Raw genomic sequence first — 24810 nt, 5'->3', positions numbered from 1 at the left:
CTCCCACAGAAAACAATAGTGGTAGGGGCTTAAAATTGAACCCCATAGGAAATAATGTTCATAAAATTATTTAGAACAAATAAATAAATAAATAAATAAATAAATAAAAATGAAAGTCAAAACTAAAAATAAAACATAATTTATTTAATTTGAAATAATGTAAATAATTCTCCCACCAAGTTAATTAATTATTAATGCATAATAAAAATGTAATGTTTTGATTTTAGGGATGCCACTGCCCCCATGCACCTTGTCCTTCATTCTACACTTGTGTACTCTTGAACCTCTTGTTCTGCCCTCCTTGGTCCATTGTGCATCCCTGCTGGCTTGCCCTCTATGGTCAGTTTCCCCTTCCTCCTCTCCCCGCCCTCTGTTCTCCATGTGCGTGCCTTAAACCCCTCCTACTTGCCCTCCACTCTCCTCTGTGTGAACCTGCCCCATTCCACTTTACTTTTATGTCAGCTTGCTGTCCCTGCACATGCTGGTAAGCCCTCTGTGGTCAGCTTGCTGCCCCTGCCCCCTTGCCACCTACCCTCCATTTTTTGCGTGCATATCTCAGTCCCTCCAGCCCTTAATTATCCATTTTGCTGTCACTGCCCATGTCGCCCTGCCCTCTGTGGTCAGCTTGCTCCCCTGACTCCTCCTCCTGCCCTCTATTGTCCATGTGTGCAGTTGCACTCTCCCTTCTGCTTCCCAGACTTTTTTAGACCCCTGACCCAATTTTGAGAACAATAAACTTTTGCTTTCCACCTAGCTTTTATGGACATGAAGCAGGGGCAAAATGTTAATGGAATTACAACATTTGTTTGTAAAGCATCATGACCTTGACCGCACCCTTCAATACTGGACTGTGGCAAAGTTATTGATCTGTCCAAAAAAATGCCCGATGGTTATCTGCACTGTAGTTTTGAGCTGAAACAATTTTCATAGTGGGGTGCAGGCGTGTGACATCGTTCACTAAAATTACAAACCTTCTGAAAAACGTCGGAGGTGATACCAGAGATTTCAGCAAATATGAGAAATTCATTCTGCAGCTGAGTATGTGGTAAGGCCTCTCACATCCAATTTTATGTTAAAATGAGGCACAGTGGTGCATTTTGGAGTCCATGTACATATATTTTACACTTTTATATAGTGCAAACAAAGTCCAAGGCCATTGCAGCACTTTACATGAGCACCAGATTACATTACACCAGTTATATGCACAGGAGATATAGTGATTTGCTCTGAATCAAATAATGTTGAGCCAATGCTGGGACTCGATCCTAGTTCCCCAGACCCGAGATAGCAGCTCTGGCCATTAGGCCACATCCATATTTCCCAATTTATCTGCGAAAGGCGTAAACAAGTGGCATGGTTGTGTATGATCATGTATAGTGAGCACATTTGCTGTTGAACTGGCTTTGTGAAGTAAAACAAACGGCTGCAACAAATACTGGAAGGTTCATCTGGAGACTTGCTTGGCAATAGTTGCAAGGGTTTGTTTTAAAAGTGGACTAGAGACATTGCTCAACAACTTTACACTGATTAACAAACAGGGCTAATCATTTTATATATTACTTACACATAGCCCATGACATTCGCGTCCCAGTGTAAATCGGCTCACAACCACCAGTAGGTCCAAACTCACAGTTTGGAAAATTCTGCTGCATACAAATGATGCAACTGTGTTCTTTGGCATTGCCTACCTTAGGATAAGGGGTAAACTACAGAGCAGGAGCCCCCAGGGAGGTTCCACTTCTTTTCAGAATACAATGTCTCTAGATTGGGAAAAGAAATGACAGTGTTTGAGAGTCAAGGTAGATATGTATGAGTGCAGTGTATTATACCATCTGTCCCTGACAACTAACTGAAAGTACCCTGAAAGATTGAACACTCAAAAATAAAAATGTTTAACTGTGTCTGTTCCCATAATTATTGTGAGTTATGTCTGCCACAAGTTGACAACTACGTAGGCTTTACCACTTGAGCCACTAGTCTGCTTTGTTATAAATAACAATTCACCCCTTGCCATTTACACTCAACAGGGAAGTCCTCTTGTTTCCCATAGAAGAAGACTTCTGTATTTTTGAGACATGCAGATTGTATATCTTCTTTGATAAAGAGACAGACCTGTTAAACAAGAAAATTATTTTAGTTTGTGTCTAGGTATACAGAGATGTTTCAGAAGAATCAAGAGATGCGGGCATGTAAAATAGCAAATCGTTAATCGAATACCACTCCTAGCATTCATACTGACTCAAATGATTAACCAAGTATTAAATACCAGCTTTACCTAAGCTGAGCCCATCTTCTCATCACACGGAGCAAAATATGGCATGCATTGATACTTGTGCTCTCCCTAGTGAGGCCTTTCTTGTGCTCTCCCTAGTGAGAGACACTAGGGCTGCGAGCGTTTTTGTACCAGAACTGATTTGCTGCATTTTACATTTGTGATTCTGTATTTTAACAGCCAAATAGATCGTTTTTATCAATTTTACTGGGGGGCTTCTAATTAATGAATTTTAACTGGGAATTTACTGAGGCACACTGACACTTCTTCTCACGCCTATATTCTCTTTCCCTGCCTCGCCCAGCCGTGTTGTTTGATCAGGTGCTGGTGGCGGCAGGCGCCATTTTAGGTGTGGCTGGGGGCTGCGCTCTAGTCGCGCCGGACTCCCGCCCTCCCAGGCTACTTAGGGCTGCTCTGTAAAGCCCTCGCTGCCTTTTTTGTGCTCTCCCTAGTGAGAGACACTAGGGCTGCGAGCGTTTTTGTACCAGAACTGATTTGCTGCATTTTACATTTGTGATTCTGTATTTTAACAGCCAAATAGATCGTTTTTATCAATTTTACTGGGGGGCTTCTAATTAATGAATTTTAACTGGGAATTTACTGAGGCACACTGACACTTCTTCTCACGCCTATATTCTCTTTCCCTGCCTCGCACAGCCGTGTTGTTTGATCAGGTGCTGGTGGCGGCAGGCGCCATTTTAGGTGTGGCTAGGGGCTGCGCTCTAGTCGCGCCGGACTCCCGCCCTCCCAGGCTACTTAGGGCTGCTCTGTAAAGCCCTCGCTGCCTTTCTTGTGCTCTCCCTAGTGAGAGACACTAGGGCTGCGAGCGTTTTTGTACCAGAACTGATTTGCTGCATTTTACATTTGTGATTCTGTATTTTAACAGCCAAATAGATCGTTTTTATCAATTTTACTGGGGGGCTTCTAATTAATGAATTTTAACTGGGAATTTACTGAGGCACTCTGACACTTCTTCTCACGCCTATATTCTCTTTCCCTGCCTCGCCCAGCCGTGTTGTTTGATCAGGTGCTGGTGGCGGCAGGCGCCATTTTAGGTGTGGCTGGGGGCTGCGCTCTAGTCGCGCCGGACTCCCACCCTCCTCACACCCTATATAATGTGTCACACGGCCAGACGGCGCAGCGGGCTGGCGCAGCGGGCGCGCCGGATGTGCGCCGAAGCCGCGCCAAAGCCAAGCCCGTCTGCGCCCGTCCGTGACCGGACACGGCCTAGGGCCACACCCCCTGTCCCCGATGGCAGAATTACCTGGAGCAAGAGCGATTTAGTAAGTTTCTCCTCGTTCACATGTACCCCGGGCCTCCATAGCATAAGGGTGGGGGAGACCGAAGGATGTAAACACTGCCAATTTTGTTTTAGCACTATGCTCGCTAACCCCAGGGCTAGCGCCTCTCTGTTGTCCTGCGGCCTGATCAATGCCAGATCGCTTAGCTGCCATAGACATGATGTATATGACCTTCTTATTGATAAACATCTCGATCTGTTGTTTATCACGGAAACCTGTCTAGAGGCCAACTCTGATCCTGATGTGGTCCAGGCTCTACCAGACGACTATCAAATGGTGCGCCTGGACAGACCCTTAGGCAGAGGAGGAGGAATTGCAATTGCCTTTAAACAGCAATGGGCCTGCAAACTCGAACGAGTCAACCTAGCAGGTTGCGAGGCAGGTATCTTTAGCATAAACATCGATGGGAGCACGACGATCAAGGGTCTGCTAGTCTATCGCCCTCCAGGACCTATGTCCAGATTCAAAGGGAATCTTTTAGAGTGTGTGACTGAATCAGCGATCAGGAGGGATAAGTTTCTATTGTTAGGAGACCTAAACACACATCTTGATGACCCAGCAGATAAAGGAGCGGTGGAGTTCCGGGATGAACTTCACACCCTACAGCTGGAACTAAAGGGGCTGCTTCCTACACATAATCGCGGGCATCTGCTTGATCCTATATTTGCAAACTGGGAGGATGTTTCAGTTGCTCCTCCAGTGCCCCTGCCTTGGACAGACCATTTTTTGGTCCCATTTGCCATCTTCCTGCCCAAATATAAAGCCAGCGCCCCCACCCCTCTCAATTATCCTCGGCGTAGGTGGGCAAGATTTTCCCTACAAAACTTTAATACGGCCCTCACGGCGGAAGGTCCTCCAGGAGGCAATGATGTGAATACAGCGAATAGGTTGCTTAACGACCGTATTACTGCTGCTTTGGACTGCACAGCCCCGCTGGGACGTCCAACCAAAGGGGCACAGAGACAAAGAACGGCCCCTCGGTTTGGCGAGGTGCTGCGCTGTGCCAAAAGGGACTGTAAACGTGCAGAAAGGCAATGGAGAGTGGCATACGATGACCGGATGAAAGAGGCCTATCTCGTTAAGAGACGTGCCTATCACAACAAGATACGGATAGAGAAGGCCACATACTATGCTGACAGAATCCACGAGGCAGAGAACTCGTCTAGGGAACTGTTCAGCATATATAAAACCCTGGCTACCCCTAAAACCTCTACCTTAGAGGATGACCACTCAGTAGCAGCATGCAATCGCATTGCGAACTACTTCGGAGATAAAGTCTCCAAGATTTACTCCGCTTTTCCCCTTATACCTCCTGCAGCGGAAATGTCAGCAGACTTATTGAGTGATGAAGCCGATCACAATCTGCTACTTAATTTTACCACCCCTCCACCGGTGGATTTAGTTGGGATTTGCAGATCTGTTAAATCTGGCTCTCCTCGGGATCCCGCCTCTCCAAAGAGGCTGGGAGACAGTCTGGAAACATTAGAACCCTATATCAGACATCTGCTAGACATCTCCTTTTCATCCAGTTCCATACCAGAGGACTGGAAACAGGCTGTGGTGCTCCCCTTACGTAAGAAGCCCAACATTAGCGCCGAGAAGCTAGAGAATCTTCGTCCCATCTCCTTGCTGCCTTATTTTTCTAAGATCGCGGAGAAAGTGGCAAATAAGCAGCTAATGAAATTTGTGGAAGAAAGTAACCTCCTTCACCCTACGCAATTCGGGTTTTGGCCGCGTCACTCTACGGAGTCTGCCCTTCTTAGGGCTACCAAAACCCTCAGGCAAGGTGCTGATGAGGGACAAACCATGGCCTTAATCCTCCTGGACCTCAGCGCCGCGTTCGACACTGTAGCACATTCCATCTTGCTACAGTGTCTGAGCAAAGGCGGGGTGAGAGGGGCAGCATTGAAGTGGATTTATTCATTTCTTACAGGCCGGGGTTTCCAAGTGAGGCAGGGTGACCATTACTCTGAGCGCATCTCTCTGGATCAGGGGGTGCCGCAGGGCTCGTCCCTGAGCCCTACTCTTTTTAATCTTTATGTCGCCCCGATTGCTACCTTGGTAGAGAGCTACGGCCTCCAAATGGTATCATATGCCGACGACACGCAGTTGGTCATCTCCCTATCACGTACCCCCGGTCCCTCGGCGGACATCTTCAGAGCTTGCATGCAAGATCTCGCGGCCTGGATGTCCGCCATTGCCTCAAACTCAACGGAGGCAAGACCGAGGTACTGGTAGTGGGGGGAGGCCAATCAGCGTGGACGTCGGCGTGGTGGCCACCGTGCTTGGGCCCACTACCTGCCCCTTGCCAGAAAGCAAAGAACCTGGGCATTTGGTTTGATTCTGACCTTGCCTTCGGTCCTCAGATCAATCAGGTGGTTGGATCATGTTTTGGGACCCTTAAAAGTCTCAGGAAGGTATTAAAATTCTTACCTATCAGAGCCCGCCAAACTCTGGTGCATGCACTAGTCACGTCAAAGATGGATTACGGCAATCTTCTCTACTTGGGAACCTTGGAAAAGAACCTGAGTCGTCTCCAGGTTCTCCAGAATGCCGCTGCTAGACTAGTGCTTAGACTACCTAGAAGAGCGGGCTCCGCAGCAGCCCTCCGGTCTCTGCACTGGCTCCCGATTCGCAGCAGGGTGGAATTCAAAGCCCTGTGCACGTGCCACCGGATCATCAACGGGAGAGCTCCGCTCCCTTTGAAAGGATTGCTGACACCCTATGAGCCATCTCGCTCTCTGAGATCTTCCGGTTCAGGACTCCTGTCAATTCCCAAGGTGTCCAGAGCCCGGATGGGTGGAAGATCTTTTAGGCTCCTTGCAGCATCCAGATGGAACAAGCTACCAATGGCACTGCGACTAGAACCCTCAGAAACACTCTTCAGAGCCAAGCTGAAGACTGTTCTATTTTCACAGTAATTTTCTGCATTTATCAGTCTGGTAGACATTAGCTCATTAGCGCGGGGACACGCCGCTGTGCGTCACCAAGCGCTCTACAAAACCCCCTAAATAGAAAAAATAGAAAATAGTAACTTGTTCCAAATGAGGTGTTAATCTACCTACATAGGCTTCTCTTTTTTCCATGAAAGCACAATGCATAATTTCACAGTGCCGTCCTTTGCATCTTCATTTATAGCGGAAAATGGGAATGCAGGGTTAGGCATGGGAGGCAAGTCTGTTGATTTTTCAGGAAATGGTCTGGAGGCATCCATTGCTTACTTAGATTTCATTTGTTGTTTGCTACAAAGCCACCAGTGTTGAGTTAGTGTTTACTTCTTTGCCATTACTCACCACTGGGCCAAATGACTGCATCCTTGGAGATTGTTTATCTGTGTAATGCATTGTTGTCCATTTCAGTCTATTTACTTTAGCCACACACTAAATCTAAAATAATTTTTTTCCCATTTTTCTCTAATTCATAGCTGGTTGTCTGTTGTCTTTTTTTTCTTTTTTCAATCCGGCAATTAGACTTCATCCTGAAATTCAAAGGAGTTGTCCGGGGGAATAATCACTCGCCACACTTGTGATATCTGAGAAACTTCCCTCATCCTCGGTTATGTCTTCTGGAGCCTTATAATGTCTGAGTATGAAATGTTTATTCATGTTAATCATTGTCAGTCTCTCCACATTTTGCAGAGAGAGACTAATCCTTCTGATGTTGACAATTGCCCCTAGCTGCACTGCACGCGCTCCCCAACTATACACTTGCCAGAGGACCTACATGATACATTAATGCGAGCCTGAGGAATTCTAGCCATTGTTCTTTCTTCCCATGTCAATAGGCCAACGGGACTTAATCCAGGTAGGCCTCTGGGTTATCCAAATAGTCCTGTACTATCTTCTCAAGTGTCATTGTTGTTGGCACTGGCTGTTTCTGCATTGCCTGTTCCTTTGTACTTGATTTAAGTCTGGCTAATACAACTGCCATCCTTGGCGTGGTATTCCCCCAAATGTTTTGCCTTCACCCCTGCTGTTTGCTGAATATGTTTTTTGTTGGCTTTAGGACTCTGTGATGTTACCACTGGTAACCTGTGCTAAAGTGCTTGTGCTCTCCTTTAAGCATGGTAATATTAGACTACACCTAATTGGTACTTGTAGGGCCTGATTCACAGAGGGCCTCCACACTCATGGTGGAGGCCCTGCCGTTGTGGGCATTCTATAAACTCAAGGCGTAATCTCTGCAATGAGAATTCTCATTATGGAGATTCCGCTCTGAGTGTGCATACTCCCCCATGACTGTGGGGCATCCGCCATGTGTGCGGAGGCCCCTTGTGAATCAGACCCCTAATTTATTTGTATGTGCCTAGTAAATGGTACTACATGTAACCAGGGCCTGTAGATGAAATGCTACTAGTGGACCTGCACTCATTGTGCCAACCACTAAAGCAGCACTTTTAAAACATGTTTCAGTTATACTACTGCAGCCTGTAGTGCAATTATAAACTGCCATTTCGACCTGGCAAAATACACAGGGTGCATTGCATGTAAAACGTAGGTTAAGTGTACTTACATTTTGTATGTTCTGGCAGTGAAAAACACCTGTCCTTTATCACAAGTACTAACTTTAGATTGTGAGAAGGTAGAGGTATGCTGTTTACATTCAAACTAATTATAATTTACAATCAGAATTTAGCTTTATTCGGTTTTCAAGTTAGTACACAAAAACACCATAAAAGCACAGTTGTAAAACTCTATATCACATTATTATACAATATTTATAAAAAATAGAATCATCTTTAACTGTGAAGTCAGATTTTAAGATACAGTTCTGGTTGGGATTTCTTGTTCCAGCCATCTGTGCCTTCTGACAGTGTCCTGGGTAACATAACTGTGAATGGTTCTGCTGTTGCAAATTATGTATTGCCTCTAGACAACCAAAAGAATTTTAGGTGTGGGCAGGATGGGCTATCCTGGCAGGATTACTCGGGAGGGGCTACATCCAACCCCACATGCACTGCTAAGGGCTTTGCCTCCTGCACACACAAAGGAACATGAGGCCAGGCCTGACCTACATGTTGTCATGCCCAGACAGTCTGGAGCTTTCCAGAACCAGATGTGGAAGTAGGACAGGGAGGACAGGTAATGCCCCCACACAGAGGCTGACACCAGGTATAAATATTGGACCTCCAGAGTGTCTCTTGAGACCACTATTAGACCTGTGGAAGTACAGAAGTAGAACTGCCCTGCTGCCAGAGGATTACCTTGCTGCTTGAAAGACTGCCTTGCTGTCTGAGAAGGAAGATTGGAACTGCTTACCATCATCCCAGGCTACCCAGAGGGACTCCATAAGTCTGACCTCCTTTGTGAGCTACAGGGAATCAACACGCTTCAGAGGCCTCCTTGCATTTCCCAGCTGACCTCTTCAATTGACCCTGTCTGGACTGCACCTAGAGTGAGTCATCATGATCCCCAAAAATTGCCCCCCTGGTCCTAGACCCATAGCAGGAGTCAGAGTTTACTCCCCCTCTTGAACCTTAAGGATAATCAGAACTGATGCAGAGTGACGCAGGAACTTGCATTGCAGCACCTTACAGCTCCTGGTCGGTGGTGTAATCGGAACAGATGCAGTGCAAAGCAACCCCAAGCAGGACCTTTTATATTGCAGCACCTCTGAGCTCATTATCAATAGCTTCATCAGAACCGATGCACCATGACGCAGTCGAATGCAGGACCTTGCATCGAGCATCTTGCATTGCAGAACCTCACAGCTCCTGTCCAAAAGCTTCATTGGACCCAACGCAGCAGATGCAAGATTTTGCATCTGCATTCAAAAGACATAAAGGCCGATAGCTGTCCTGTAGCGGGCCCGCGCTCCATCACTGTCAGGATGATTGTGGATTGCGGATGAATTCTCAATGCAGAGCTTCCATCCGATTGCGGAGACTCCCTGATGACTGAAGGGCCTCCGCCCCAAGTACCGTGGCCCTTGTGAATCAGGCCCAACCTCTTTAGAGATGTGCATCCTGAATATCAAGAAGGAAATATCATGGGACCTTAATAAAACAGAAAAATTATTGAGGACCGAAGTGTCGAAAGGTAACTATGTATAGATTTTCTTTCCCTAACTAAACATATATTGCCAGTCTGTAGTTATAGTTAGGATTCCCAGGCATAGAAATCCCTACTTACTTGGTAGTAATTTTACACATTTCCAAAAAACTTAAACTTCCCAGACCTGTTGCTTATCCTACACTTTGGCAGAGGATTGAAAGTTTTGCAGTGATTGGTCAAAGGGGTGGTCTCAAAAATCGCTAGGGCGCAAATACATTTTTCCATAGACTTTTAACTTATGCGTTGCAGCCAGGTGGATTTCCATGAAATATGGCAGGATTGTAGCTTATGATGTGCAGATGAACCTTTTTGGTTTTAAAGGTAAGTAGGATAAGTAATTGTATGTTATAAGGCATTTCAACTTAGTTATATGTGTTGTTGCAGTAGTTTCGCAAAATGTCACTGTATTTTGCAATATTTCACAAAACTACTGTGGTACATAGTGAAGTCATGCCATTACGTGATTGGGTAATGACTGCCTTTACAAAGGTTAAAGGCAGCCATGCTGTTTTAAGGTCACTTTCCCTGTGTTTTGGGTTAGAGCCTTAGACATAGATAAGAATTAAGTTTGATCACTTTCATCTACCAATTTCCACTTAGTTAAAGTATGGCACTCTTGTCTATGCCACTCCACTGTGCACCTCTCCACTCTATGCTACTCCACTCCATGCTGTTTCACTCTATGCCACTATACTGTACGTCATTCCACTCTATGATATTCCACTGTATGCCACTACCTCTACACCACTCTGCTATATGCTATTACAGTGTCTGTCACTCCACCGTATGCTACTTCACTCTACACCACTCCACTCTATGCTATTCCACTGTATGCCACTCCACTATAAGCTAATTCAATTTGCGCTAGTCCACTATACGCATCTCCACTCTAAGCAATTCCCTTTATGCTATTCAAGTGGACCCTACTCCACTGTATGCCACTCCAGTCTACGCTACTCCACTCAATGCCACTCCACTGTATGCTATTTCCACTTTAATCCGCTACACTTTACGCCACTACACTTTACGTTATCCCACTAAATGCTCTTTAGTTACACACTACTAAAGTGCACACCCACTCTACAGCACGTGGTAGGTAATAATGGGGTAAACCCTTACCTCATCGACCTGGGTCAGTACAATGTTATAAAAAAGGGTGGTCGATTACAAAACAATTAAACATTCCATTACTTAAACATAAAGGTACACCCACAACGTAAGTATCATTTAGATTGCATTTAATTCAACTATTCGCAATGGTTTCCTACAGTTTCGCATATATTATATTTCATATTCATACAATACATGGTAAATTACGTACAATTCTTCAATTAGTGCTCGGTGATTGTCAGAGAAGAAAGGAAATTTAAAGGAGGGTAGGGTGTGTTTGGAAAAGAATAAGGGACAAAGAAAAGGAATTGTGTCCTATAAACAATTCTGTCTTATTCACAGAGCATTTCCAGTCATGTTACAGATCACAGTTGTTCCCTAGAAATACACTATACACGGGAGCTGAGTTTAGCAAGTTTTCGGTAGGGCGTGTATGTGTTGATGATGTTGTCGACGTTTCGACCCCCAAGTTAAGGGCGGGTGGGTCCTCAGTTTGGGGTCTTCCTCAGGACAATTAAAAACAGTGACATTGAGCACCTAGGAAAACAGAAATGTGTATCACTAGATGGAATCATTTGAAATTAAAAAACAGGGCAAAAGTCACGGTGTACCTACATGAGCAGGCGTTCGAGTGGTGTCCCTTCTGAATTAGGACTCGCGCCTGTAGAGTTGTTCTATAGAGGAAATAGATTAAGATTAGGAAGGATATTGATGGCAGGTCGTGGTAAATCAGCCCGAGATAGAAAACATGACTTACTGAGTTCGCCAGTCTTTGAAGAGCATTAGTCTCTTACAGGCGTCATAGATGACGAAACTGGGACAGTATATCCGTGGGTGTGGCGTGCGTCCTACATCCACCGGGCGATAGAATTCAAAGTGTAGATAAGTTACACCATCTGAAAGAACACAGAGATACTGTACTCCTTCATATTTCACCTCATCGTTGAAGAGAGAATTAAATAAAGGTTATTAGTCCGTCAAAAAAAAAAAAAGGAGACCAGAAACCCTACTGGTCGACATCATGCCCGCCTCAGACTATGGAGGACAAAAGAGGAGCCAAATCTCTTAGAGGTGGTATCCCATGCGCATTATTATAAAACGATTAGGAGACCAGCCGACATCCGTAGTGGATACACTGTGTGGATATTATGACAATCATTAGTCCATAACTAGAAAAGTGGGGCTGCCTGAGTTAACCAAGACCGTGAGCGCTACTCCCCGATACTTGGTTGTTCTGACATTGTGATTCGCAAAACAGCGCGGAGCGGACATACCTGTGTTACTGCTGACGGATCGTTCACAGTGACAGCTCGCAGGCGCTCGTAATCCCATACAAATAGCGGGCGTGTCTAGGGGGCGTGTCCCGGCACCTCGCGGTGCTGCCGCTGGCTGCTGCGCGGCTGGAGGACTACGTGGGGCGCATGCGCCGGACTAGTGACACTGTTTACACTACGGACCCGGGATTCCCTGGTTAGATGTCTAAAGGTCTGGTTGAGTTACTATATTACACATCGGTGTCTTTACAACCCGAAAAAGTCACGAACATTATGACAACGCACTGATAATTCATCAGGTGAACATACTCTTTACACATCGGTGTATATACAATCAGACAACACCACGGACATTCTGACAACGCACTGAGTTAAGGAATCGGGTGGAATAACTCTTTACACATCGGTGTACATACAATCAGACAGACCCACGGACATTGGGATAGCGCACTCATTTGATCGGTGGCAGAGTTCAATATGACGGTATAATCGCATAAAGGGAGGCTCATTAGGCATGGGTACTGTGGAAAACAATGGCACTTACAGAGTGAAACGACAATATATGCACATACAAGTATGTATTTAGGGACCCATGATGGTATTATAACATATAGTAATACTAGTGTTCATGTCCATATCACTCCTCAACCTCCTGAGGGATGTTAAGTGGAAGATCTAACACATTATTCTCTAAGTATAGATAGCTCATGTACTTACACTTCCTGCATCGCTATATCATCAACCCATTGATACATTTGTGCAGTTCAAAACAGAGTTCCTGTCCTGGGTCATCCACACATTATGGTTTCACATCTTACTGGTCGGGTACAAGTCCAGCTAATTGCGAGTAAGTCGCATCAAGTTCATTAAGGCCATTGTCAACAGTGTCCAAAGTATACATCCATTTACACTCCCTAACATTTAGTAGTGAGTTCAAATTGCCACCTCTGGGTCCCACCGTGATTTTTTCAATCACCAGCCATTTGAAGGATTCAGGGGTATGTGATTTAGACATGAAGTGTTCCACCAAGGGGGAGCCTGGTGTTGAACACTAGTATTACTATATGTTATAATACCATCATGGGTCCCTAAATACATACTTGTATGTGCATATATTGTCGTTTCACTCTGTAAGTGCCATTGTTTTCCACAGTACCCATGCCTAATGAGCCTCCCTTTATGCGATTATACCGTCATATTGAACTCTGCCACCGATCAAATGAGTGCGCTATCCCAATGTCCGTGGGTCTGTCTGATTGTATGTACACCGATGTGTAAAGAGTTATTCCACCCGATTCCTTAACTCAGTGCGTTGTCAGAATGTCCGTGGTGTTGTCTGATTGTATATACACCGATGTGTAAAGAGTATGTTCACCTGATGAATTATCAGTGCGTTGTCATAATGTTCGTGACTTTTTCGGGTTGTAAAGACACCGATGTGTAATATAGTAACTCAACCAGACCTTTAGACATCTAACCAGGGAATCCCGGGTCCGTAGTGTAAACAGTGTCACTAGTCCGGCGCATGCGCCCCACGTAGTCCTCCAGCCGCGCAGCAGCCAGCGGCAGCACCGCGAGGTGCCGGGACACGCCCCCTAGACACGCCCGCTATTTGTATGGGATTACGAGCGCCTGCGAGCTGTCACTGTGAACGATCCGTCAGCAGTAACACAGGTATGTCCGCTCCGCGCTGTTTTGCGAATCACAATGTCAGAACAACCAAGTATCGGGGAGTAGCGCTCACGGTCTTGGTTAACTCAGGCAGCCCCACTTTTCTAGTTATGGACTAATGATTGTCATAATATCCACACAGTGTATCCACTACGGATGTCGGCTGGTCTCCTAATCGTTTTATAATAATGCGCATGGGATACCACCTCTAAGAGATTTGGCTCCTCTTTTGTCCTCCATAGTCTGAGGCGGGCATGATGTCGACCAGTAGGGTTTCTGGTCTCCTTTTTTTTTTTTTGACGGACTAATAACCTTTATTTAATTCTCTCTTCAACGATGAGGTGAAATATGAAGGAGTACAGTATCTCTGTGTTCTTTCAGATGGTGTAACTTATCTACACTTTGAATTCTATCGCCCGGTGGATGTAGGACGCACGCCACACCCACGGATATACTGTCCCAGTTTCGTCATCTATGACGCCTGTAAGAGACTAATGCTCTTCAAAGACTGGCGAACTCAGTAAGTCATGTTTTCTATCTCGGGCTGATTTACCACGACCTGCCATCAATATCCTTCCTAATCTTAATCTATTTCCTCTATAGAACAACTCTACAGGCGCGAGTCCTAATTCAGAAGGGACACCACTCGAACGCCTGCTCATGTAGGTACACCGTGACTTTTGCCCTGTTTTTTAATTTCAAATGATTCCATCTAGTGATACACATTTCTGTTTTCCTAGGTGCTCAATGTCACTGTTTTTAATTGTCCTGAGGAAGACCCCAAACTGAGGACCCACCCGCCCTTAACTTGGGGGTCGAAACGTCGACAACATCATCAACACATACACGCCCTACCGAAAACTTGCTAAACTCAGCTCCCGTGTATAGTGTATTTCTAGGGAACAACTGTGATCTGTAACATGACTGGAAATGCTCTGTGAATAAGACAGAATTGTTTATAGGACACAATTCCTTTTCTTTGTCCCTTATTCTTTTCCAAACACACCCTACCCTCCTTTAAATTTCCTTTCTTCTCTGACAATCACCGAGCACTAATTGAAGAATTGTACGTAATTTACCATGTATTGTATGAATATGAAATATAATATATGCGAAACTGTAGGAAACCATTGCGAATAGTTGAATTAAATGCAATCTAAATGATACTTACGTTGTGGGTGTACCTTTATGTTTAAGTAATGGAATGTTTAATTGTTTTGTAATCGACCACCCTTTTTTATAACATTGTACTGACCCAGGTCGATGAGGTAAGGGTTTACCCCATTATTACCTACCACTCTTAAGAGCAGGTATCTATCTGCGAGGGTTCTAATCTGTAAATTAATGAACTAGGGTATATCATGAGTGACCGTGAAACCCTATCTTATACTGAAGAGTATATTCAAAACCTTCTGGAAGGGGATACGGGGCAGGTATTCCTATCAAACAAGACCACACTTCTGGACCAATCGCTTAATGAGAAGATTGTCAAACTGGAAAGACTGGAGAAGAAATTGGTCCGCACCAGACTGCATGGATATGCACTGACTCAATATCTACAAGCCAATATAATACCCACTGGACTCCAAGTTAAAAACGAACCGGCAATATTTGTGGACGATCCCAAGTTCAAGGAGGGATTTAGCTTCGTTGCAAACACATGCTCGCGCCACTGGATGGTGCTGGGCATTGATACAGCCAAGATACAGGTTGAAACTCTCATGAAGGAAATTGACACACTCAAGGCCGAGATCAAGAGTCATAGTGCGTTTGCCAACGCGAGAGACACTCTAGAGAAACTTGAGAAAACTCTGGACCAATTTGACATCGAAGCTCAATCCAAGAAGTTGGACAAACTTAGCAAAGACATCGCTAACTACGATAAGAAGAAGACCTACCCTTATCTAGCAGAGGATTATTATAATCAAGACACCCAAGGAAGGTTCACCAACAGGGGCAGAGGTGGTTACAGGGGCAGAAGGAAGTTCACCAACTTCTCAGACTCGTCCTATAGCTCAGGCAGTGACTCAGGAGCCCCCGGCCCCTCGTCCTACGACAGTTATCAGGACCAATGGTATCAACCACAACCAGATTGGCACCCTTTTTTAGGGGGGAATCAATGGCGACCGCCCCGAGGGCGAGGAAACTATCAGAACAGAGGCAGAGGCCAATCTTGGCCAACCCGAGCCAGAGGGGGAACTACCCAGCGACCAGAGAACCCACAGAAACAAGTCCGTTTCCAACCAGAGCCCCACGGAGAAATCAGCACGAGACGCAAGACTTACAGGTGGTAAGCCAATCAAGCCCAATTGTTAATCTCTCTCAACATGTTCTAACTCCGGAGGAATCCAGTGTGTTGAATAAAGGATTATCTTTTGTGCCTACATCCTACCCGAACCATTTCAATATAAGATCTGAACTGACCCGTTTCTTTCGGAAAATCAGGCTGAAGCACTTCTTCCTGCACTCTCCTATTCCAACTACAACCTCAGTAACTGGACTACGACCTCCCTCAACCTTCACCCCCAGAACTCACCAGACACCACATCGGATCCTTGCTTATGAAAACATGGTGATGCGAGATGTGATGAATATCTGTACCACACGCACCTATGTTAAACATAACATCACACAAGGCGAAAGACGAGCCCTGGATAATTTGAGTAAGAACAAGCTACTGGTGATCAAACCTGCGGATAAAGGAGGGGCGATAGTCCTACAAGATGTCCAGAACTACAAAGATGAGATTTATACACAACTTCGAGATGGGGTGAGTTATACCGTAACTAACGCCGACCCCACAAGGGAGACTAGGAGATTGATACAAGAGATTACAGGGAAGGGTCGGGACGAGGGTTTCCTGAGCAAGAAAGAATACGAGTACTTGAATGTAGCACAGCCAAGAACACCTACGATTTACACGCTACCCAAGATACATAAGGACATGACAAAACCACCTGGACGCCCCATTGTATCGGGCTGTGGCTCCCTTTTGGAACCGCTATGTAAATACATAGACACTTTTTTGAAACCCTTAGCAACTGGGACCCCTACCTATGTCAGAGACACCATGCAGATCATTAACCAAGTAGATGATATTGCCTTTGATCAGGACAAACAAGTATTGGTGACACTAGACATAGTCTCATTATACACGAGCATTCCCCAGGACCCTGCTTTGGAAACCATGAGAAAGGCATTGGACAGAAGAACTCAACCAACTCAGGTACCAACGGATTTCATCATTCAGCTCCTGGAGGTGGCAATGAAGAAAAATGTCTTCATCTTTCAGGATGAATTCTTCTTCCAGAGCAAGGGAGTAGCGATGGGGGCAGCCTTTGCTCCTGACCTAGCTATACTGTATATGGCAGAATTCGAACGGGACCATATCCTTACCATGAGAAATCCATATGAAACCAACATTTGGATGTGGCGCAGGTATATTGATGATGTGCTGATGCTATGGACTGGGAGTGAAGTGGAACTCAACAGATTCTTCACATGGCTGAATAACCAGTCTCAGGACATTCAGTTTACCATGAGCATGAGTAAGACCTCCATTGACTTTTTAGACATCAGCATCAAAGTCCAGAATGGTCACCTCCACACCACCCTCTTTCGAAAACCCACCGAACGGAACAGCCTCCTACGATACACGAGCCACCATACAAGAAGCCTACGGGACAATCTACCGTTTGGCCAGTTTCTCCGGATAAGGAGGAACTGTTCACTCAAAGAAGACTACTTCCTAGAGTCGGATCTTTTGATCAGGAGACTAATGGAAAGAGGATACCCAAGACGACTGGTGACAAGAGCAAGAAAGAGGGCATGGTTCAGCCCGAGGGAAGACCTGCTGAAACCCAGAGAGCGTCCCGTGGATCCCGAAAGGATTATCTGCGTTACGACTTTCTGCACGAAGAGTAATCTGATTAAGAAGACGGTAAACAAACATTGGAATATGGTATCTGATGTGATCAACCATGAACAACTGCCGATGCATGCTTTCAAGAAAGCTAAAAATATCAGGGATAAAGTGGTATCCTCCTACCTAGGAACTCCGGCCCCCCCCCACTCTGCAAAGCATATGGAACCTTCCCCAAGTGGTCGGACATTTCAAATGTACGAAGTGCAAAGCATGCCCACAGACAATGGAAACTAAGGTTTGGAACTATCGTAACCACACGGTCACTTTGAAGTCAATGACGAACTGCAACACAAGTGACGTTATCTATGCCATCATATGTCCTTGTGATCTGGTATACATCGGACAAACTAAACAACATGTCAAAAAGCGGATCCTGCAACATTGCAGCAGGATAAGGTGCCAAACACCAGGCTCCCCCTTGGTGGAACACTTCATGTCTAAATCACATACCCCTGAATCCTTCAAATGGCTGGTGATTGAAAAAATCACGGTGGGACCCAGAGGTGGCAATTTGAACTCACTACTAAATGTTAGGGAGTGTAAATGGATGTATACTTTGGACACTGTTGACAATGGCCTTAATGAACTTGATGCGACTTACTCGCAATTAGCTGGACTTGTACCCGACCAGTAAGATGTGAAACCATAATGTGTGGATGACCCAGGACAGGAACTCTGTTTTGAACTGCACAAATGTATCAATGGGTTGATGATATAGCGATGCAGGAAGTGTAAGTACATGAGCTATCTATACTTAGAGAATAATGTGTTAGATCTTCCACTTAACATCCCTCAGGAGGTTGAGGAGTGATATGGACATGAACACTAGTATTACTATATGTTATAATACCATCATGGGTCCCTAAATACATACTTGTATGTGCATATATTGTCGTTTCACTCTGTAAGTGCCATTGTTTTCCACAGTACCCATGCCTAATGAGCCTCCCTTTATGCGATTATACCGTCATATTGAACTCTGCCACCGATCAAATGAGTGCGCTATCCCAATGTCCGTGGGTCTGTCTGATTGTATGTACACCGATGTGTAAAGAGTTATTCCACCCGATTCCTTAACTCAGTGCGTTGTCAGAATGTCCGTGGTGTTGTCTGATTGTATATACACCGATGTGTAAAGAGTATGTTCACCTGATGAATTATCAGTGCGTTGTCATAATGTTCGTGACTTTTTCGGGTTGTAAAGACACCGATGTGTAATATAGTAACTCAACCAGACCTTTAGACATCTAACCAGGGAATCCCGGGTCCGTAGTGTAAACAGTGTCACTAGTCCGGCGCATGCGCCCCACGTAGTCCTCCAGCCGCGCAGCAGCCAGCGGCAGCACCGCGAGGTGCCGGGACACGCCCCCTAGACACGCCCGCTATTTGTATGGGATTACGAGCGCCTGCGAGCTGTCACTGTGAACGATCCGTCAGCAGTAACACAGGTATGTCCGCTCCGTGCTGTTTTGCGAATCACAATGTCAGAACAACCAAGTATCGGGGAGTAGCGCTCACGGTCTTGGTTAACTCAGGCAGCCCCACTTTTCTAGTTATGGACTAATGATTGTCATAATATCCACACAGTGTATCCACTACGGATGTCGGCTGGTCTCCTAATCGTTTTATAATAATGCGCATGGGATACCACCTCTAAGAGATTTGGCTCCTCTTTTGTCCTCCATAGTCTGAGGCGGGCATGATGTCGACCAGTAGGGTTTCTGGTCTCCTTTTTTTTTTTTTGACGGACTAATAACCTTTATTTAATTCTCTCTTCAACGATGAGGTGAAATATGAAGGAGTACAGTATCTCTGTGTTCTTTCAGATGGTGTAACTTATCTACACTTTGAATTCTATCGCCCGGTGGATGTAGGACGCACGCCACACCCACGGATATACTGTCCCAGTTTCGTCATCTATGACGCCTGTAAGAGACTAATGCTCTTCAAAGACTGGCGAACTCAGTAAGTCATGTTTTCTATCTCGGGCTGATTTACCACGACCTGCCATCAATATCCTTCCTAATCTTAATCTATTTCCTCTATAGAACAACTCTACAGGCGCGAGTCCTAATTCAGAAGGGACACCACTCGAACGCCTGCTCATGTAGGTACACCGTGACTTTTGCCCTGTTTTTTAATTTCAAATGATTCCATCTAGTGATACACATTTCTGTTTTCCTAGGTGCTCAATGTCACTGTTTTTAATTGTCCTGAGGAAGACCCCAAACTGAGGACCCACCCGCCCTTAACTTGGGGGTCGAAACGTCGACAACATCATCAACACATACACGCCCTACCGAAAACTTGCTAAACTCAGCTCCCGTGTATAGTGTATTTCTAGGGAACAACTGTGATCTGTAACATGACTGGAAATGCTCTGTGAATAAGACAGAATTGTTTATAGGACACAATTCCTTTTCTTTGTCCCTTATTCTTTTCCAAACACACCCTACCCTCCTTTAAATTTCCTTTCTTCTCTGACAATCACCGAGCACTAATTGAAGAATTGTACGTAATTTACCATGTATTGTATGAATATGAAATATAATATATGCGAAACTGTAGGAAACCATTGCGAATAGTTGAATTAAATGCAATCTAAATGATACTTACGTTGTGGGTGTACCTTTATGTTTAAGTAATGGAATGTTTAATTGTTTTGTAATCGACCACCCTTTTTTATAACATTGTACTGACCCAGGTCGATGAGGTAAGGGTTTACCCCATTATTACCTACCACTCTTAAGAGCAGGTATCTATCTGCGAGGGTTCTAATCTGTAAATTAATGAACTAGGGTATATCATGAGTGACCGTGAAACCCTATCTTATACTGAAGAGTATATTCAAAACCTTCTGGAAGGGGATACGGGGCAGGTATTCCTATCAAACAAGACCACACTTCTGGACCAATCGCTTAATGAGAAGATTGTCAAACTGGAAAGACTGGAGAAGAAATTGGTCCGCACCAGACTGCATGGATATGCACTGACTCAATATCTACAAGCCAATATAATACCCACTGGACTCCAAGTTAAAAACGAACCGGCAATATTTGTGGACGATCCCAAGTTCAAGGAGGGATTTAGCTTCGTTGCAAACACATGCTCGCGCCACTGGATGGTGCTGGGCATTGATACAGCCAAGATACAGGTTGAAACTCTCATGAAGGAAATTGACACACTCAAGGCCGAGATCAAGAGTCATAGTGCGTTTGCCAACGCGAGAGACACTCTAGAGAAACTTGAGAAAACTCTGGACCAATTTGACATCGAAGCTCAATCCAAGAAGTTGGACAAACTTAGCAAAGACATCGCTAACTACGATAAGAAGAAGACCTACCCTTATCTAGCAGAGGATTATTATAATCAAGACACCCAAGGAAGGTTCACCAACAGGGGCAGAGTTGGTTACAGGGGCAGAAGGAAGTTCACCAACTTCTCAGACTCGTCCTATAGCTCAGGCAGTGACTCAGGAGCCCCCGGCCCCTCGTCCTACGACAGTTATCAGGACCAATGGTATCAACCACAACCAGATTGGCACCCTTTTTTAGGGGGGAATCAATGGCGACCGCCCCGAGGGCGAGGAAACTATCAGAACAGAGGCAGAGGCCAATCTTGGCCAACCCGAGCCAGAGGGGGAACTACCCAGCGACCAGAGAACCCACAGAAACAAGTCCGTTTCCAACCAGAGCCCCACGGAGAAATCAGCACGAGACGCAAGACTTACAGGTGGTAAGCCAATCAAGCCCAATTGTTAATCTCTCTCAACATGTTCTAACTCCGGAGGAATCCAGTGTGTTGAATAAAGGATTATCTTTTGTGCCTACATCCTACCCGAACCATTTCAATATAAGATCTGAACTGACCCGTTTCTTTCGGAAAATCAGGCTGAAGCACTTCTTCCTGCACTCTCCTATTCCAACTACAACCTCAGTAACTGGACTACGACCTCCCTCAACCTTCACCCCCAGAACTCACCAGACACCACATCGGATCCTTGCTTATGAAAACATGGTGATGCGAGATGTGATGAATATCTGTACCACACGCACCTATGTTAAACATAACATCACACAAGGCGAAAGACGAGCCCTGGATAATTTGAGTAAGAACAAGCTACTGGTGATCAAACCTGCGGATAAAGGAGGGGCGATAGTCCTACAAGATGTCCAGAACTACAAAGATGAGATTTATACACAACTTCGAGATGGGGTGAGTTATACCGTAACTAACGCCGACCCCACAAGGGAGACTAGGAGATTGATACAAGAGATTACAGGGAAGGGTCGGGACGAGGGTTTCCTGAGCAAGAAAGAATACGAGTACTTGAATGTAGCACAGCCAAGAACACCTACGATTTACACGCTACCCAAGATACATAAGGACATGACAAAACCACCTGGACGCCCCATTGTATCGGGCTGTGGCTCCCTTTTGGAACCGCTATGTAAATACATAGACACTTTTTTGAAACCCTTAGCAACTGGGACCCCTACCTATGTCAGAGACACCATGCAGATCATTAACCAAGTAGATGATATTGCCTTTGATCAGGACAAACAAGTATTGGTGACACTAGACATAGTCTCATTATACACGAGCATTCCCCAGGACCCTGCTTTGGAAACCATGAGAAAGGCATTGGACAGAAGAACTCAACCAACTCAGGTACCAACGGATTTCATCATTCAGCTCCTGGAGGTGGCAATGAAGAAAAATTTCTTCATCTTTCAGGATGAATTCTTCTTCCAGAGCAAGGGAGTAGCGATGGGGGCAGCCTTTGCTCCTGACCTAGCTATACTGTATATGGCAGAATTCGAACGGGACCATATCCTTACCATGAGAAATCCATATGAAACCAACATTTGGATGTGGCGCAGGTATATTGATGATGTGCTGATGCTATGGACTGGGAGTGAAGTGGAACTCAACAGATTCTTCACATGGCTGAATAACCAGTCTCAGGACATTCAGTTTACCATGAGCATGAGTAAGACCTCCATTGACTTTTTAGACATCAGCATCAAAGTCCAGAATGGTCACCTCCACACCACCCTCTTTCGAAAACCCACCGAACGGAACAGCCTCCTACGATACACGAGCCACCATACAAGAAGCCTACGGGACAATCTACCGTTTGGCCAGTTTCTCCGGATAAGGAGGAACTGTTCACTCAAAGAAGACTACTTCCTAGAGTCGGATCTTTTGATCAGGAGACTAATGGAAAGAGGATACCCAAGACGACTGGTGACAAGAGCAAGAAAGAGGGCATGGTTCAGCCCGAGGGAAGACCTGCTGAAACCCAGAGAGCGTCCCGTGGATCCCGAAAGGATTATCTGCGTTACGACTTTCTGCACGAAGAGTAATCTGATTAAGAAGACGGTAAACAAACATTGGAATATGGTATCTGATGTGATCAACCATGAACAACTGCCGATGCATGCTTTCAAGAAAGCTAAAAATATCAGGGATAAAGTGGTATCCTCCTACCTAGGAACTCCGGCCCCCCCCACTCTGCAAAGCATATGGAACCTTCCCCAAGTGGTCGGACATTTCAAATGTACGAAGTGCAAAGCATGCCCACAGACAATGGAAACTAAGGTTTGGAACTATCGTAACCACACGGTCACTTTGAAGTCAATGACGAACTGCAACACAAGTGACGTTATCTATGCCATCATATGTCCTTGTGATCTGGTATACATCGGACAAACTAAACAACATGTCAAAAAGCGGATCCTGCAACATTGCAGCAGGATAAGGTGCCAAACACCAGGCTCCCCCTTGGTGGAACACTTCATGTCTAAATCACATACCCCTGAATCCTTCAAATGGCTGGTGATTGAAAAAATCACGGTGGGACCCAGAGGTGGCAATTTGAACTCACTACTAAATGTTAGGGAGTGTAAATGGATGTATACTTTGGACACTGTTGACAATGGCCTTAATGAACTTGATGCGACTTACTCGCAATTAGCTGGACTTGTACCCGACCAGTAAGATGTGAAACCATAATGTGTGGATGACCCAGGACAGGAACTCTGTTTTGAACTGCACAAATGTATCAATGGGTTGATGATATAGCGATGCAGGAAGTGTAAGTACATGAGCTATCTATACTTAGAGAATAATGTGTTAGATCTTCCACTTAACATCCCTCAGGAGGTTGAGGAGTGATATGGACATGAACACTAGTATTACTATATGTTATAATACCATCATGGGTCCCTAAATACATACTTGTATGTGCATATATTGTCGTTTCACTCTGTAAGTGCCATTGTTTTCCACAGTACCCATGCCTAATGAGCCTCCCTTTATGCGATTATACCGTCATATTGAACTCTGCCACCGATCAAATGAGTGCGCTATCCCAATGTCCGTGGGTCTGTCTGATTGTATGTACACCGATGTGTAAAGAGTTATTCCACCCGATTCCTTAACTCAGTGCGTTGTCAGAATGTCCGTGGTGTTGTCTGATTGTATATACACCGATGTGTAAAGAGTATGTTCACCTGATGAATTATCAGTGCGTTGTCATAATGTTCGTGACTTTTTCGGGTTGTAAAGACACCGATGTGTAATATAGTAACTCAACCAGACCTTTAGACATCTAACCAGGGAATCCCGGGTCCGTAGTGTAAACAGTGTCACTAGTCCGGCGCATGCGCCCCACGTAGTCCTCCAGCCGCGCAGCAGCCAGCGGCAGCACCGCGAGGTGCCGGGACACGCCCCCTAGACACGCCCGCTATTTGTATGGGATTACGAGCGCCTGCGAGCTGTCACTGTGAACGATCCGTCAGCAGTAACACAGGTATGTCCGCTCCGCGCTGTTTTGCGAATCACAATGTCAGAACAACCAAGTATCGGGGAGTAGCGCTCACGGTCTTGGTTAACTCAGGCAGCCCCACTTTTCTAGTTATGGACTAATGATTGTCATAATATCCACACAGTGTATCCACTACGGATGTCGGCTGGTCTCCTAATCGTTTTATAATAATGCGCATGGGATACCACCTCTAAGAGATTTGGCTCCTCTTTTGTCCTCCATAGTCTGAGGCGGGCATGATGTCGACCAGTAGGGTTTCTGGTCTCCTTTTTTTTTTTTTGACGGACTAATAACCTTTATTTAATTCTCTCTTCAACGATGAGGTGAAATATGAAGGAGTACAGTATCTCTGTGTTCTTTCAGATGGTGTAA

General features: G+C 45.3%; 3 long non-coding RNA genes across 3 annotated transcripts; 2 read left to right on the top strand and 1 right to left on the bottom strand.

Moving 5' to 3' along the window:
* Positions 1-11024: 11024 nt before the first annotated feature.
* Positions 11025-11623, bottom strand: LOC144827227 (uncharacterized). Its single transcript, XR_013610088.1, has 3 exons — positions 11494-11623; positions 11352-11410; positions 11025-11273 (listed from the first exon to the last, which is right to left on the bottom strand). It is a non-coding gene; the product is annotated as an uncharacterized LOC144827227 (long non-coding RNA).
* Positions 11624-14071: 2448 nt separating this feature from the next.
* LOC144827226 (uncharacterized) lies at positions 14072-14670 on the top strand. The gene is made up of 3 exons (XR_013610087.1): positions 14072-14201; positions 14285-14343; positions 14422-14670. It is a non-coding gene; the product is annotated as an uncharacterized LOC144827226 (long non-coding RNA).
* Positions 14671-19441: 4771 nt separating this feature from the next.
* Positions 19442-20040, top strand: LOC144827225 (uncharacterized). Its single transcript, XR_013610086.1, has 3 exons — positions 19442-19571; positions 19655-19713; positions 19792-20040. It is a non-coding gene; the product is annotated as an uncharacterized LOC144827225 (long non-coding RNA).
* Positions 20041-24810: the final 4770 nt, after the last annotated feature.

This window comes from Lissotriton helveticus, chromosome 4_1 (genome assembly GCF_964261635.1).
Source record: "Lissotriton helveticus chromosome 4_1, aLisHel1.1, whole genome shotgun sequence".
Taxonomy (NCBI): Eukaryota; Metazoa; Chordata; class Amphibia; order Caudata; family Salamandridae; genus Lissotriton; species Lissotriton helveticus.
This window is presented reverse-complemented; position numbering and strand designations above follow the sequence as displayed.